Source organism: Serinus canaria, chromosome Z (assembly GCF_022539315.1).
Source record: "Serinus canaria isolate serCan28SL12 chromosome Z, serCan2020, whole genome shotgun sequence".
Lineage (NCBI taxonomy): Eukaryota > Metazoa > Chordata > Aves > Passeriformes > Fringillidae > Serinus > Serinus canaria.
Genome location: NC_066343.1, coordinates 21,342,331 through 21,360,188, shown reverse-complemented (window position 1 = coordinate 21,360,188; position 17,858 = coordinate 21,342,331). Strand labels below are relative to the sequence as shown.

Genomic DNA, 17,858 nt, shown 5'->3' with positions numbered 1-17,858 from the left:
GCCCGGCTCATCAAGCACCTGCAGCGGCGGGGTGCAGAAGCACCTTTAGCAACACTGTCTGAGAAAACGCTGGTTTCTTGCCAAGGAAGGAGGGACCAGCTCGATGAGAAGGCGTACAAGGATGCCACCTCCTCTGTCCTCGTGAACAAGAGTAAAGCAGCGAGGCTTTCCAGGTTTTACAGCAGATTAAAAAAAAAAAAAATCCACCTCAAACCCGCAGAGTTTTATTTTAAACAGATGCGAGCGGATTGAACTCGGCATGTTCAGGCTCGAGCTCTGCTTTTCCATTAATTTTAGCGCAGCGGCGTGCCACACGCTTCGCATTGGTCACGCCAGGGCAGCGTTTTCAGACACCGCGGGCAATCGCTCCCGACGCGCGGGACCCGCGGGGCGGCGGTGGCGGCTCCGGGGGCAGCTCCGGGCCCCGGGCTGCGGCCGTGGCCCCGACCCGCCGCTCCCGCCGCTCCCGCCGCTCCCGCCGCCCCAGCGCGGGGTCCCGCGCGGCCCCCGCCCCTCCGCCCCGCGCTCCGCGCCGCCGGTCACGTGGCAGCGCCCCCCGCATTGTGACGCAGCAGGGCCGGGCGGAGCCGCCCCCTCCGTCCTCTTCGTCCCTCGCTCCCTCCTTCGCTTTACCTCTCCTCCTCCTCCTCCTGCCGCTCCTGCCGGCCGCTGCCCGGTGGCAGGGGCGGAGGGCGGGGCGGCGGGAGCCGGGCCGCTGCCGGAGCGCTGCCTGCACCGGCGGGGAGTGGCGGGGGGCGGCAGCCGAGAGGCGGCACCTGGATCCTTCCCCCGTCTCCATCACCCCGGCCGCCGTGGAACGGCCGCGGCCGAGAGGAGCGCAGGGGTGAGGTGAGCAGAGCGGAGCGGAGTGGACGGGGGCTTTGTTGCCGCCGACAGCGCTGCCCCCGGGGCGGCGGGAGAGGGGGCGCGGAGCTGAGCCCGGATGCCCCGCGGGGGCGCGGGTGCCGCTGGAGGCGCTTCCCCCGCCGAGGTATCCCCGGGGGCGCCGGAGCGGGACTGCCGGGCGGCGGGAGACACGGGCAGCAGGCGGGAGCGAGCGGCGGCAGGGGGGGAGCCCCGGCCCCGGCCCCCGCCAGCCCGCCCCGGGGAAGTGCTTTCCGCATGAAATCAGGGCTGAGTGCGGGGGGTTTCGCTGGGACTGAGCACATACGTGATGTCAGCCGCGCCAAGCCCTGGCAGCGCAGTGTAAGCCGCTGACACTCGCCCCCGCCGCAGATCTGCCGCTGCTCTGCTCGGAGCCGGGCGTCCGGGCGGGCACCCAGCAGTCAGCACCCTCCTGTCCCGCCGGGCAAGCCGAAATCTGGAAGAAAATCAAGTAGGAGTTGCATGTTTGTAACCGTTGGGAAACAAATGCCAAGTTGTCAGGGAGAAACATGCTCCACGCTTTGTACTCGGGTCAATCCAAAATCGTGTTTTTGCAGCAGCGGGGATCAAACCTTTTCATACCGGCATCAATGAGTGCTTTATGTGAGCAGATGTAATTTATATAAAGAAGAGCTCGAGGATCAGGTTCCGATGGTACTGGATACATAAAGAAGATGGTTGGCTTAAAGCCACATCTCACAGAGATATTAATCAGTCACAACTGGTCCTCAAAAAGTCCCCTCACCCCAAAACCCACCAAAAAACTGCTAGTGCCTGTGTTTTCCATGGAAAATCTTAGCATCTTCGCCTCATTTTATACCTCAGCATTCCAGCAGCAAAAGGTAGCTGAAAAAAATGTTTAAAAAAATACTTCTGAAGCAAATCACTAGACTGTTGGACCTTTTCTGTTATTTAAATGACTGAAGAAAGATATACAATCATACCATTTGGAAAAAAAAAATAATATTTTGTGCAAATAGTAGTGATCCTGCAGCCAGAAATTATATTGAATGATGTGCATGCCTTTAGCCTTCTGTAGCATGCTGTAGCAGACTTTTAATGGTGTCCTGCCCTTACTGAATTTAGGAGTTATGTGCACTGCATGTGCTTCCAGCAAGCCATAAAAAGCATGACCTGTTGCCTTACTACCACCCATAAACATGAGATTCTTCACCCTAAAATCCTCTGCAACTTGCTCATGTGTGAGCTCATGGTCGGTGAACTTGGTAAGCCACTTTAGTCTTCATACTGTTAAGCCTGCAAATATGTCTTGTGGAATACTGGAGCCATATTTTGAAGATTTAGCAGGTAAGCTGAATAACTGGTTGCAGGCGCAGGCTTGGGGGATTGCTAAAGGGGTAATTCAAACACAGTGAGAAGCACTTTTCATCTGAATGAAACAATTAGAATTTGACCTGTTTAGTTGTCAAAGAGACATTTGCCTCATCACTACAGCCCATTTGTGAAAAGGCCTGTAATGAAGAGGCTCCCAAGGGGTATGTGGTGTAAGACTGACTTGTGCAGGCTGGCCATTTTGCTTAATACAGTCACTTACACTGTCTTAAACTGGCAGTTCACTTATTTTTCAGGTGTTTGTGATTTCTGGTCTGTGTCATTGATTTGGTGTGCTGCAGAAAGCACATGTGTGATTTGCAGCTTCTGAAACAGTGAGTAAAAGAAAACTACATCAGAGTACTGGCCCAGGGTAGAGTTACCTCCAAATTCAAGGAGACTGGTTAAATAAAAACCTCCTTCTTTTTTGAGCAAGCAGTCCAGTGCAGGCTGTGCAGGCTACTCAGAATACTTTTAAGGGTCATTTTGGAACAAGCAACTGGGCAGGTAAGGAAGTTCTGTAGAAGATAGTAGCTTACATTAGCCAGAAGCTGCTTGTCTTATCTTTTTCTCTAATGACAGCAACGTGGAAAGTAAGTATGTCATGAGTTCTTTGGGGCCAGCTTCTGAGTTTCCAAAGAGCTGCATGTAAAATTAGACGAGGTGACTTGTCTAATTTTTGCTTGGACAAGGTGACTGAAGGTACCCTTGAAGATTCAGTCTCTTCACAGAGTACTGTGAATTAGTGATGTGTCATTTTTTTCATAATTGCAAAACCACAATCCCAAATATTAGGTATTTTGTAACTGTTCCTTGACTGGGCATAAACAGAGCTTGAAAAACTAAGAAGTGTCCCTCTGCTTTCCAATTGTCCATTTTTTCTGGCAGCTGAAATCTGTTCCCATGTGGACTCCATAGGTGCAAGGGTTCATCCCACGCTTACCTGGAGTGGAATACCACCTGCATTGGCACAGCTCTCTTTCTCACAGTCCTCTTCCAGGATCTCTCAGACCTGTACCTAATTCCACAGCAGCTCTGTCCTTGGACACTTGCCTGATTAGAAGCAGAAAGGGAAAAGCATGACAGCCCCACTGCAGCTGTTATAGCTTCTGTCCTCTGAAATGGAGACTCACAAGTAGCGCTGCTTCCACGTGCTGGATATGCCAGCAAGAAAGTGGGAGCAGAGAGCCAGAGGCAGCCCCGTGGGGTGGCTCATCTGTCACAGACAGCAGCACAAAAGTCCTTTTGGCAGTGGTGCAGATATGATGGCCCTTGTCACATAGTTTGGTGTCTTGAGGTGGTGATGCTACACCTCGTGATCACAAAGACAGTAGTTCAGCAGCCTTTGTGAGATGCAGCAAGTTATCTCCATCATCTGGTGTTTAAATGTTTCAGCTGACTAGATGTAGCAGAGCTTTATCTGCACCCTTGTCTGTCTCTGATTGTGTGCGTGAAGCTCCAGAGGCAGACCATGTATCATGACTAAGGAGGCAGGGAACAATTATTTTTTATTTCAATTTTAGAATAAATCTTTTCAGGTAGGTGTCAAGAGGAGAATATTCTCATCCTTCCTTATGCAGCCATTATAATTAAAATTAATGCCAAGTAAAATAAAGAAAAGTTTATATTTTTCATGTGCAAGTCTGTAAGTAATCTATTTGCCAGTGCTTTACTGTGTGTTTCTTAGCAAATAAAGTGGTTTTTTACAGTTGAAATCTACATAGTCAATGTCAAAATGAAAAATATGTTAGAAAAAGTTGAGAAACATTGGATTTTGGAAGGGCAAATAGTAATTCTTTTCAGCTCTTGTCTGAACAGGACCATAACTAAACTAAATTGAAGGAAATGGTGCTTAGATAATTGTCAAGAGGACTTGGAGTAGTGTTGTGTCTGAGCTCCTTCTTTTTCTGGCAGATCTGTTGTTTCTCAAAGGAGGTAGAAGAGATAGGCTTCCACGAAACAGGTGCATAGTAAACACAAGGGAATTTCTCTTTAAATGCAAATATGGTTCTACAATAGATTTATATGCACAGTGGAACCATTAGAAACAAGAAGATAGAACATATGCATCAGATACTTTATTGATTTAAGTCCCTAAGAGAGTTCTAAACTGAGGGGGGAAAATAATCAATTCATTTTTGTGGTAGAAATATTGTTTCTATTTACCTGTCTAAGGTGGAACTGTGATTTCATCTTCTACAATAAAGCACCAAGTGATCCAGAGGTCTGAAGGTCTTAGAGTTACCAAAGAAAAGTACAATTCAGCCGCCACAGTTTGGCAATCCAGGCAGTCCTTCATTAGGTATGTTTTCTTGTGTGTTAAGGAGTGTTTACAAAAGCTTATTTTGTATGAATATGAATATGGCTGATTTGCACTTCATAAAGAATTATCAAGCAGCACTTAAAAGTGTATTTTTTCTGATTAAAACATAGCATTAGGTTTGCAAGGTTTGCTGTAATCATTTCCTTTTTGGTTCAATTTCCTCCTCAGTTGTTTGCAGTCAAACTGCTGGCATTATTTTTGTTTATACCAGATAAAAAAGCATTGTCTTTCTTATCTTTTAAACTCAATGCAGTGTACTACATGACCTCTTCTTATATATAAATCCTCCCCTTTCTCCCCCCTTCTGTTTTATTGTTACTGAATCAATCTGGAGCTTTCCATTTAACATGAAATTCTAATCAGGAACGTAGCACTTCCCTTCAACCCCCCCCCCATTTTAACCAACTTGTTTACATCTGTGACTGAAAATCAGGCTGTGCTGCTGGAACAGGCTGCCCAGAGAGGTTGTGAAGTCTCCTTCCTGGACCAGCCTGGACATGATCCTGTGCAGCCTGCTCTGGATGAGCCTGCTTTATCAGGGGGGTTGGATTCAATGATCTCCAGAGGTCCCTTCCAACCCCTGCCATTCTGTGAATCTGTGATGTGCATGACTGGGGCAAGCATGTGATTGCAATTTGCAGCTGTGGTTCTCTGTGGGTTATTCATCCATGTAGTTCTTCTGCAGGATCTTGCCATACTGGCCTCTTTTTCTGATAGAGTTAGGAAATACCTTTAACTGCTTATATGTGCATGTACATTCCTCATGTTCTCTTTAACTAAAATTCGGATGTAAATATTCTGCCCTTTCTATGCTATGCTGTCAGTTCCAGTTGAGTCACAATTGTAAATTTATGAAGATCCCATGGGCTCAAGATTTTAAATACTGAAGTTGTTAGCCTGTTGAGACACTTATTTGAATATTTGTAAAAGCTGTCTCCAAGCTGCTTTTAAAAGCAAACCAAAAAAAAAAAAAGGGCCAAACAAAATGAAGCAAAATATATTTCGGAAATATACCACACACAGAAGCAGAAGAGTGCTAGTAAGGTAAATAAGCTGTATCATATTCCCTGACCCACATTCTACTGTGCTAAGTATAAGTGTACTCATTTCTCCTCTTGTTACATGGAAAGAGTCCTCGGTTGTGTGTCCAAATTATGTTAATGTGTAGGATATTACCATTTTGCAAGCTCATATACTGAGCTCCGGATAAAGCACAATATTTGTGGTTGTTGCTAGGACATGGCCGAAAATTTACCTTGAGTTACAAAATGGAATCACCCGGAAAGTGAGCTACACTTACATGATTAATTATTTGCTTCTCACTAACACTGAAACTCTGACAGGCTTGGTACTGTGACCACTTCCCTGGGTGAAGAACCTTCACCCTCTGTGTAAAGAACTTTTTCCTAACATCCAGTCTAAACTTCCCCTAACACAACTTCAGGCCATTCCCTTGGGCCTTGTTGCTGTCACCACAGAGAAGAGTTCAGTGCCTGCCCCTCCTTTTCCACTCAGGAGGAAGATGTACCTGCAGTGAGGTCTGCCCTCAGTCTCCTCTTCTCCAGGCTGAGCAGACCAAGTGACCTCAGCCGCTCCTCACACGGCTTCACCCCAAGGTCCTTCACCTTCCTTGTGGCCTCCTTTGGACACTCTCTAACAGCTCAGTGTCTTTTCTGTGTTGTGGCACCCAGAACTGCCCCCAGCACTGGAGGTGAGGCTGCCCCAGTGCAGAGCAGAGCGGGACAATCCCCTCCCTTGCTGGTCTGGTGATGCTGTCCCTGATTCTCCCCAGGATGTGGGGTGTCGCCCTTTTGTTGACAAGAGCGGAGAGCAGTGCTCATGTAGTTACCAAATTCACATTTATAAGGTAGAGGAGTTCTCCTATGTGCTAGATGCAACCAGGATATGGTTGGGCCTTTTGACTGCCAGGGCATACTGTTGACTCATAATCAGCTTGCTCTTGATCAGAATCACCAGATCCTCTTCCATGGGACCTTTCATTCCTTCTTTAGCCTCTCAGTCTGTCCTTACAGCCAGGAGTGCCCTGTCCCAGGTGCCAGAACATGGCTCTTGCCCTTGTTAGGCTTCATGGATGGTGATTGCTCAGCCTTATAATTTGCCAAGGTGTCCGCAGGGCATCTCTTCAATGGAGTCAGCAGCTTCTCCCAGTTTAGTGGAATCTGCTGGAATGGCGCTGCCTGGTGACTGGATATTTGGCTGTGTTTGAGTGCTGAGATGCTCAGGTCCAGACAACTAATTGGAGAACAACTGTGCATGTGCTCAGGGTTTCCACAAAGAGACAGGCAGCCGCACAGAATGTTTATCCCTGCACCCAAAACTTTATGTACTTTACTAGCTTGCTTCTTCCCATGGTAAATTGGCCTGTAGGTAATCCCTGCTGCTGTGATCCAATTCCTCCCAGGTCTTTAATTGTCTGAGTCAACATTTGCTCTTGTGTGTCTTTATACTCTCCTGGTAAGGCAGCAAAATATGCTGAATAACTGCATTCCTTCTTGTGATTTAGCAAAATGCACACAAAATCTCCTCAGAGTGAATCATTCCCTGTGCAGTCCGTTTAGGAACACGCGTGGATCCCTTTGGTCACTTGCTGGACAAAAGATAGTAAGCCATCCTGGAGATGATGTCGTGGTTTGGTGTCTCTTCTGTAGATGGTAAAGCTGGGTGAATTGCTGTCCTTGAAGGTTCAAGTTAATCTGGCCTGACTGTGAATTCCCACAGGAGAGGCCAACCAACACATGATACAGGAGTATAAGGGAGGTCCTCCACAATTCCAGCTAATGGAATTTAGCAAAATGGACACTCTCTCCAGCATATGTTCCTCATCAGGTCCCATATGCTTTACAGTATGCTTCCAGGCTTTTTGCAGATGGAGTTTTTAGATGAACATATCTACAGTAGCACTATTTCTGGATGCGTCTACACTGCAATGAGTAGTGTGATTGCAGGACATGCAGACAGCTCTGTAATTGCTTTGATCTGTATGTGATGTGAAGACATGCCAGCTTAGACTTAAGAGAGGGCTTTCCAAGCCTTCTGGACAGTTATTAAACTATGCTGAAGTCTGCTTTCATCTGTCTCCACTGCTATTTTTAACAGATGAAAGTCTGTCCTCTCTAGATTTGCACTGCCGTGGATACACCTACAAATGCTGACATAAACTCAGGACGGCATGTCCACTTCATGCCTCCTGCAGCATTGTTGGTGGATGCTCTGCATCTGGGTGCATATCCCTTTTTCTTTGTATTGAGATAAACTCCATAGAAAAGCAGACTAACTGTCTCACTATTTAATTACCCTCTGTAAGGAATTATAGAAAGGGCATTAGAGTGTCAGAGAAACTTCTGGCAAATTTCCATTCCAAAAATTAACTTTACAGTCCCTATTCCAAATTTGTTTGTTAAATGCAGCCTTACGGAACCATCATATCCAGGCCATATATTTTTGCAAGTGTTAAAATCCAAATGAGAGACTGGGTTAAAGTAGCAGTGTTAGAAAGTGAGCATTTTGAAATGTTCTGTTACCAAAACATTTAATCTAGAGCACAACTATGGAGAGGAAAAAAGTGAAATTAAATGAATGATAAGAAATATCAGCAATAGCAGTAAGGTCACTATAATATATAAAACACAACCCAACTCTGTTAAAAGGATTTGGAATTATTTTTAAGGGAAGGAATGTGTATGTTTTTACGAACATACTTGCACTCCTAAGAGGTTATTGTTTTCGTTTGTGGAGGTTTTATTGTTGGTTGGGGATTTGGTCTTTTAGGGTTTTTTTTTTTGGGTTTTTTTTTTAGTTTATGTAGTAAGGGTTATTTTTGGTTTGTCAGATTAATTGTTAAGTTACTCCATCTGCTTGAGAATGAAGTCAGTGAACCTTCTTATTAAGTCACTATATTGTATGAGTGAAGTTTGACAACAGGTATAGTTGCACATCACATTTTAGTAAATTTTTTATGCAGAAATTGATTTTCTTTCTGCATTTAAAAACAATCAACCCACCAACAAAAAAACCAAACCTGATCTGTATCTAAGGAGATAGTCTGAAAATGTCAAGTGTCTAATTCTCTCACTGTGCACTTTCCATGCTATTTACAAAGCCAAGGGAGAAAACATGGCTTAAAAATTAGAACATAAAAGGATTAGCTAGTGCAATGTTTTATATTTTTTTTCATGCCAAAATAATATTTCACATAAAATCAGTACTGTCAGAGGAAGAGGAATACAAAATAGACTCTCGTTTGTTACTGTGACATGAGATATGCTGTAGAGGACTAAGGCGAAACTGAGCTTTTCAGCCTGGCAGAATGTTACAGCTTACTTGTCTGCCAAGAAAATACTTTGTTTCTAGATAAATGGTTAAACTGAAATAAATAAAATACTCTTTTATCTTTCATCAAACAGTTCTTTAAAAGAAGTGTTTCTTACTCCTGTCCTTGACACCTTTCTGAGGAAAAAGAACAGCCTTAGTTCACTGGATGCTGCACAAAAATGCAAGCTAAACCTGGTTTCTGCCAGGCTGGTGGTGGTCTTGAATAAATTATCTAATTCTTTTCACTTAGGAGAAGAAAATATAGTAGAGAACTGCAAATTGACAGTAGCAACATCTTTTTGTAATGTGGCAGTCAAACAGTGCCTAATGTTTTTGTTATGAAAAGGATTAATACTTTATGTTGAACAGCTCCAGCACCTTCAAACTGTGAGGTGTTCAGAGTGTGGGACGGAGAGTGAGGCATCCACCACTTCTCTGGGTAACCTGTTCCAGTGCCTCACCAGTCCCGCAAGTTAGGTTTTGTTCCTAATACCCAAACTAAACTGGCTGTTTTTTAGTTTGAAACTATTGCTTCTGGTTTTATTTCCACAAGTCATGGTATAAAATGCCTCTCCAACTTTGCTGTAGGCCTTCTTCAGGTACCAAAGACCACAATGAGGTTTCCTCAGAGCCTTCTCCAAGATGAACAAACCCAGTTCTCTCAGGGGACATGTTCTATCTCTTTTATCATCTTTGTGGCCCCCTTTCTGGGCTTGATGCAGAAAGTTCGTGTCCTTCCTGTGGTGGGACCCCAGAGATGGATGCTGCAGTGGGGTCTCACCAGAGCAGAGCAGAGGGGCAGAATCCCCTCCCTCACCCTTCCCCTCACCCTTCTGCCCACACTGCTTTGGATGCAGCCCAGGACTCGTTTGGCTTTCTGGGCTGTGAGTGCCCATGGCTGGGTCATGTCCAGCCTCTCACCCACCAGCACCCCCAAGTCCTTCTCACAGGGCTGTTCTCAATCCCTTCATTCTCAAGCCTGGATTGATACTGATAATTGCCCCAATCCAGGTGCAGCACCCAGCACTAGACCTTGTTGAACCTCATCTCGACCCCTGTGCCTTCATCTTGAGCCTGTCCAGGTCCCCTTGGAATGGCATCCCACCCTTCAGGAATGTCAGCTGCACTGTCAGCTTGATGGCATCAGCAGCCTTGCTGAGGAAACAGTTTATCATGGTGGCCAAGAGCTGGCACAGGTTTCTCAGAGGTAGTGGAGTCTCTCTCCATCCTTGGAGATATGAGATACTCGAAATCTACATGGATGCAGACCTGGGCAAGAAGCTCTAGCTGAGGCATGGGCGAGGGGTTGGACTGCTTGATCTCTAGGACTCCTTTCCATCCTCACCTGTTTTGTGTTTCTGTGAAGCACTGTGAAAAGAAGAAGCATTCTTATAATTAATACACTTAGGGCCACAGGGCCTGTGTCTCTGGCTCTGTGATGGCAGCCTTGCACGCACAACCCAAAACACGGCATGGCTGTGGCCAGGAAGGATGTGTGTGTGCTTTCTTATTTAGGTTCTGTTCGTTGAGCCTTTTGGTGTTGGGTATGTGGGGTAAGTGAACTGCAGTGAGAGCCGCCTCCCACTTCTGGCAGTGATCAGTACAGGCTGGAGATGTGGAGGGATACACAGGAACACCTGTGTGCTCCCATGCTTCTCCTTCTGGCCCTTCTGCTGCTGTGGTTTTCTGTGGCTTCCTGTAAGCCCCTTTGTTTCCAGCCTCTGGATGGGGATAATAATGCTTTCTTATCCTGTAATACTGTAAGACTGTGAATGAATTGAGGAACGTTTGTGAAACACTTGGACATTTCTGATTAGTATCCATAAAAAAAGCTGCAAGAATATCTTCCGCTTGCTATAGGGCCTTGACAGTCTACAATTTTAAATAAATTTAGACTAGTTAAATGCTGAATGGGGGAACACAGGAAATGAAAATGCACACCTGATATTTCTGAGTAGTTTGGGTGTGCTCTGTGCAAGACAGATCACCTTTTGCAAAGCACTGAAGTGGGATCCTTCAGTTAGTCCCTCCATCAAAATCAGTACAAACAAAGAAACGTGCTCATGCGTAAATTTTGTAACATTGTGGGCTTTGATGTAGTGAGGTAGAGAGGTTAATTTCTTTAATATAGTTTCTTTTTTTTTTTAATGAAGGATTTTAGGAATCTCTGAAGACATTACAAAATTTCAGCTTAAAATAAAAGTACTGCTCCTAGTTGGCATTTCTGCCAGCTGTTTAACTCATCCCACTGTTTGTTACAGCACTGATAGCTGCACAGCTGAACACTAGTGCTGGTTGTATCTGCTGCCGATAACATTTTAAACAAATAATATTGGATAGCAGTGTTCTACGTAGAATAGCATTGTATAGCTGCAGTTGCAGTCTATTTCTCAAATGAGAAAATAATGACAGTTTCAGAAGACAGCATCCTGGTTTCGGGGCACAGATGTCTCTCAGGAATAATTTGGTTGTTTTTCACTGAATATTCCAGTTTCCACCAAACTATAATGGAAATAAAAGGTTCTTTTTTGACAGTGCTTTAATTTACAGTAGTTTGCACTGTTTGATTTTTAAGAAGTTTTGCAAACAACATCTTAGTCTATGTCTATGGAATAAAGTACGAAAAACTCTGCAGTTTCTCTTCTGTCCTAATTTCAATTTTATCAAAATGAAAATATTTGCATAGATGTTAGTGGTCAAGTGTAATTTCTAAGTCAGAGGAAAGTTGATGTTTGCAGTAGAAATTATATTTTTTTTAAAATTATTTTCTATGGTTTTTACATTAAAAGTAAATATAGCAAAAGTAAAACTTGTAATACATGCATATAGTATTTGTCAAATTTATTTTATTCATCAAGTAGTGTCAAATGAAAGTGGTTTGGTTTGAATGACAAGAAGTGTGTGTTCTGAATTGTTTGAGTTCAAGATTTGGTTTTTTGAGTTTGATGTTTGGTTTTATGGTCCATGGGCACCATGTGCACAGATATATGCTCTGTGTGATGTGCCCTGCATGAGGCTGGCTCACATCCCAAACTGAAGTCTAATGCTGGTTACCGACTGCTGCCCCTCACCTGACTGCTGGTAGAATTCACCTTGTTTCATTGGAAAATTCAGCTTTGGAATTTGGAGTATCAGAATTTGCTAGAGTGTAGCTCTTAGATGTTCTAGTCAGTTTCAGGGCACCAAGGATGGGGCAGTGGAATTGACAGCCCAAAAATAGAAAAGGAGAGAGTAGAAACGGGTGTAGTTGGAAGACTGGAACCACAGGAAAGTGGTTGCAGAGAAAACAGGCCTCCCACAAGAGAGCAGGACAGCACATAGGTTTCACACATATGGTGGATACACTTGGCATATTCTGACTCTTGAAGCAGAAAATCTACTTACATAGGAGTTTTCCCTTGACTTTATAATTAAAGCTTACATGAAGCAAAAAATCATCATGAGACTGAATTCAGGATTTTGGCAGGGAAATGTAAATAAGGCAAGTTCTAAATTTCTAACTTCAAGTGCAGCATTTGAATGTTGCAAACTTAAGAGCAGTGTTTGGCATTAAGTCTTTTCCAGGATATTTCTAGAAATAATTTAGCAGGCCACTGTGGGGCTACAAGGTGTTGAAATTTGACTGGACTATTACTGAATTTAGGCTGAGTAATTTAAATGGGAAAAAGAAAGGTGCAAGGAAGTGTGTGAAAAATTCCTTTTACTCATCTGTGTAAAAAATAATAATAATTAAAATAACCTCTAACCCTAACATGACCTAACAGATGCTTTGAACTGTAAAAGTATGTTAAACAAAGATATTTTCAATTGCTTGGTTTTATTGAAACAACACTTATAAATTAAATGTGTTCTTTAAAAGCAAATGCAGCATAGGAAGATTTATGGGGATGATATACTGATTAAATAGGTTCCATATTTTTCTATGATCAGTACCTGAAGAAGATAAGATGAATAAAGATGCAAAGTACTAAGGAGAGAAACTGAAGTCAGGATTATAATAATAATAATAATTTACTTTAAATAATATAATTTACTTTAAGTTATTGTACTGAGCAAAAACTTAAGAAGGATTGCTGCCTCAGTACTACTGCCCCCAGTGCTGCTGCCACTACTTCAGAGAAATAAGAGAAACCTCAGTTAATGGTTTGAAACAAGAGTGCAGTGAGTCACATCTGCTTTATTAAAGATGTTGACACAGAATCCTCCACCTCCCCCTAAACCAAGGCATGATTTGGAAAGGCTGAGCTCTGCTACGCTTGATTTCATCCTAACATAAGTGCTGGAGCCTGCATTAGCAGTGGTAGTTGCCATAAGCCCTCTATTGCTTTGCCTTACTTTGGGGCCAGGTATCTGTTTCCTTGTGGATGTGGTTACAAGGGTGTATTATTTTTGGATTTTTACATAAGAACTAGGCTACCAAAAGAAGGCATATTTTTTATTTCTGTAGTTCATGAACTCACAGCAGCCCTGCAGATGTTCGATATTCATTGCCTTTGCCAAAAGAACAGAAGTTGTGAGTGCTTTGACGGCACAGTACTTTCCAAATTGTACCTGGATTAAAAAGTTAAATCAAAATTTCATGCATATTTTTTGGTATCAGTTTCTTCTGGCATTGATTTGGAACCGTATCCAACCATTAATTTCTTGAATGCTCTGCTTAATTCTCCTCAAGTGTACATCTCCAAAGTCTTGCTCAAGTAAGTATGAGGGCAATGTACACACACATTTTCTTCTATGCTGTTTATTTACTTTAGTAAATATTGTGCTGCTTTGCAGTGGTTCTAGGTGACACATGTGCTTTACGCTTTCAGCCACCATTTAGGATATGCTGGTTGAATTTCTGTTTTTTCTGTGTATTTCCATACAGGACCTGTAGTGGTTGATGTCTTGAGAAGTGGCATGTGGTATGTTAGATGGTCTGTAGAGATGCAGAGCAAGACATTTTCAGTATTCACGTAGTTAATTCCTTCTTATTTGATGATGTTACTAAAAGTTAGTTACACATCTGTGTTTTCTGTGTGTACGTCAGCAGAGTACTGGTTGTGCAAAACACCTCAGGACTCAGGTCAGCTGATCTCCCAGTCCTTGTTCAGCAGTTAACTCCTGAATTTAAGGGCATAAGCACTGGCTGTATTGTGGAATGCACTGTATTTGTCACTAATATTCTTTGAAATAATGAAGAGAGCTGCAAATAATCTTGACATGAAATAACACAGCATTTTATGTCTCTCAGTGTTCCAAGTGACCATGACTTGATCCATGTAAGTCCCTGGTTCGGCCTCAAATCTGGGTTTAATGAAGGATTTACAGAAATGCTGAACAGCACTTGTATTTTCACATGATTGATGCAGTGTTCTATTTATATTTTGCAGTTCTGCATTATAAATTATTTGATGTTAAATATAAAAAACAGATGAAAACCTATGGCTTTATTATTATGTATGCAGGGAAGATGGATATATACACATACATACTCTCTGTATTGTGATTTTTGAACCTCTACATATTAAAATGTATTATTCATTTCTGCCAACAGTCATGAGTCAGTGGAAAATAATGGGCGCAACCATTTGAAAAATGCGCATTCACTATTTGCTTGTATTCATCTCAAACTTCAGACTGCAGATGTGTAACCATTCATTTTACTGTTCTCAGTGATGCGTGTAAGCCTCCTGAGGATTCACATTTATGAACTTCCTGCATTGGCATTAGCAGAACAGAGAGGTAACATGAAATAAAAATTTATTTCTGCCGTAGAGTTTAGTGATATAAGAGGCAGTTATTAAAAAGAATCAACACTCAACCTGATTTTGTTAGTTCAGCTGCTGAATTTCCACTAGTAAAGTAATAAATTCAATTTGCAGTGGACTTTTCCTAGTAATTGCAAACATTGTATGTACATTTTCTCCAGGGAGTCACACTTTGGAATAGCAGTGGGGGTTTTTCCCTGAAATTTTGCAGGAAGTAGTGAAAAAAGATGAGTGTCTTTTAAGATTAGTTTGTAAAGAAAGCTTTTCTGGTCAGATTTCACTTCTAAAATGACTGAAGAACAGATTTGTTAAATTCCTGATGTTCTGCTCAATCATAATTTTCCATGGAAAATGATGTCATACATAATCTCCAGATCTGTATGCGAATGTATTATTTTAACCTGGGTTTGGTGTTAGCGTTGAATTACCAGTACTCAAAACAAATGCATTTGAAGACTCTTTGGCTACTTCTGCTTAAGAAAATATTTTTAAAGCTCAGAGGAAGTACAATGAACTAGTTACTAGCTGCACAATTTATACTTGAGCCTTTGTACATTCGGTGCTACAAAACATATCAGTGGCAGGTTTCCCAGTGTTGTGTATTTTCTGTTTTATTACTGGTGGTTCCAGATTCTGCTTTTGGTCTAATTTAACACCATTCATGGCTTGATAGGGTATGCATTATTTTCCCTTTGTTTCAGTGGCTTTTGTTTTGGTTTAGTCCACTCATTGATATGGTATCCTTTTTATGGTTTTCACCATTCAAAAGCAATGGGAAAAGCCCTTTCATAGATCCTGACAGAACTGCTTTTTACATGTTGCTGAGATCTTGCAGTTTCAGAGGTTGTGTTGATTATGGGGTAGTACAGTGTGATAAATCATAAATTCAATATTACTGGAACCTCCATAAGAAAATATTGCACTGTCAATTCATTGCTGTAATAGTGGCTCTTGAAACAGTTTGGAATTCGTATTTAAAAAAAAAAAAAAAGAAGGCTTTTTTTTCTTATTTTATTAATATTTTAAAACATGTTAAGGCTCATGTTTGTGATGGGGAAGAAAGCAAAACCAATGTTTTAATTACAGGTATTGGGTAATAAAATGTTCTCTAAATGTATTTTAGATCTCCAACTGCAACATGGAAAATACAAATTTTACCAGGACCAACAGAAATAAGTATTCTTTTCCCATAAATTGAGAGGTTTAAACCAAGCAAGATGCTTGAAAAATTACAGCACTTGCAAAATATTTTAAAAATATTTACAGTTACAATTTTTCTAGACATGGGCTTGCAGAATGGCAATGTAATACATAAAGTGCTTTGTGAGAGATGGCTTCCATAAAATGGAGAAAGTGAAAAAATCTCCAGTGCTGGCATTTACATCACTGTAATTCTGCAGAGCAAAGGAAGTAAATATCTTTCTTGCTTTGTAAACTAAATCTAATGTACATTAACAAAAAGAGTTAGTAATAATTGCTTTGCATCCCTCACTCAAACCCTGTGGTGTACTTTAAGGTTCCCTGTCCTGGTTGATGGAAGTGGTGATGGCTTGGAGTCAGCACAGCTGCTTATACAACTTCTACATCATTCACTGGTGAAAGTGGAAGGGCCATCAGTGCTTGCTCTTTCCTAGAGATTTTCAAAGGGAGCTTTTCAAATATCTGAATTGAAAAATATGTGTATGTTACAAGTTCACTTAAGTTCATTTTTGGAGACTGGCTGATGTAGCAACTCTGGGTTTCAGGTGAGTGGATGAATCTTTTACAATAAGAGCAATTCCTGCCTTCTTCTTCAGTGTAAATCTGAATTTTGGATTTTGTGGTAGATTAGGTAAAGTGGGATATTCTGTAGAATTGCTTATTATATTCAGTCCTGGTTTCTGTATGTACAGAAGTATACAAAAGTGTATTTTCTGTCCTAGTGAGACTGCCAGCTGATTCTGAAAGATCTTATTAGACCTGGCTTTCCTTAAGGAAAGAGCCACTCTCCTCAGCATTAAAGGATTAAGCATTTCTTGCTTAAAATGTCCTGCTAGGGCTTTAAAGAATTTGTACAAGCATTAACCAACTTGCAGGCAAAAGGAAAGTGCTGTGATCTTGCAGGGAAGAATGTAGCTTCCTAAGGATTTTGGTGATAGGCTCTTTGGATCTATCAGTTAAGGGAGAGATTAGTGTCTTTATCGCCTGCAGTTCTACAGATGTGCCTGATCTCTTGTGGAAACTCTTTCATAAGCCGCTTAGTAGTTTCTTTGTGTGACTCTCCAGCACTTTATGGCTCTGCATGCATTTCTGCAAATCCTCAAGGAACGGTACTGCTACAGAACTCAGTTTTGCTGGTCTGCACTTGAATCTGTGAGCATTTGAACAGCCAAAGAGGGTGAAATTCTTCATTAATGGTCAGAACTTTGAGAACTTGGCTCTGAGGACTGGAAACAGTTGGATCCAGGATTTCAGACAGATTGGACTCTGACAGCTGCAGACAATATACTCTCTTTTCTTTGCCCAGCATGGTTCTGCTGGAATTGTAAGGCATCATCTCTTATCTCCTAAGAGCATTTGTGAGAGTAACAACTGACTTTTGAATAGCAAGACTATACTTTTTCAAAGACAGATTTTCTAGATAACAAGCAGCATAAGATCATATTCATCAGTAGCAGCTAACTGCTTCACTGACATAGCCATCCAAAGTTCCTTTTCAGACCGTATGGCTATGATAAATATCAGTGAATCATCTGTGTAATTGAAACACCATATGAGCATCCTGGATCACATAAGTTTCATAACTTTGTCAGTATTCCAAAATTCAGTTTCTGGGATTGGCAACACTTTCTTCTGTGTAGTAGGATATACAAAGCAGGAAATCCTTGTTCCTCTTTCTCACCAGATGTAATGCCCCTTTACCTTGCAACAAGTGAATGGAAAGGAATAATTTCTTAAACAGTTGCAACTGGCACTCATTTTCTCTAAGTAGTGTTAAAGCTGTTTTCCCTTCCTGAAACTGGGAGAGATCCTAACTGTTTGCTTGTTTCAGTGTATATGTGTGTGAAAAAGAGGTAGTAAAAGTACTCCTCTGTTGGGAAAAAATGGAATTACAGTGTTTCAACACTGCCTAGTCGACTGCATTTATTCCCAATGAAGCCACTACACTTGTACCTTGATCACATGCCAAGACTAATGATTTGTTTTTTAGATACTGAAAGTTACGTTAATAAAACTACAAATTATAGTGTAGTGTA

The 17,858-nt window shown here is 42.1% G+C and overlaps 1 protein-coding gene across 3 annotated transcripts in view; it reads left to right on the top strand.

Annotated features, from left to right (window-relative positions):
• Positions 1-710: 710 nt before the first annotated feature.
• The window catches only part of SNCAIP (synuclein alpha interacting protein), a 94,413-nt gene continuing 77,265 nt past the window's right edge, over positions 711-17,858 (top strand). For 2 of the 3 annotated variants that reach the window (XM_030237114.2, XM_050987191.1), the window contains exon 1: positions 711-849. The gene's annotated coding sequence lies outside the window, so the exon portion shown is untranslated. Of the gene's footprint in view, positions 850-4,396; positions 4,520-17,858 lie in introns of those variants that run through there. The other variant, XM_050987190.1, reaches the window with a different exon arrangement.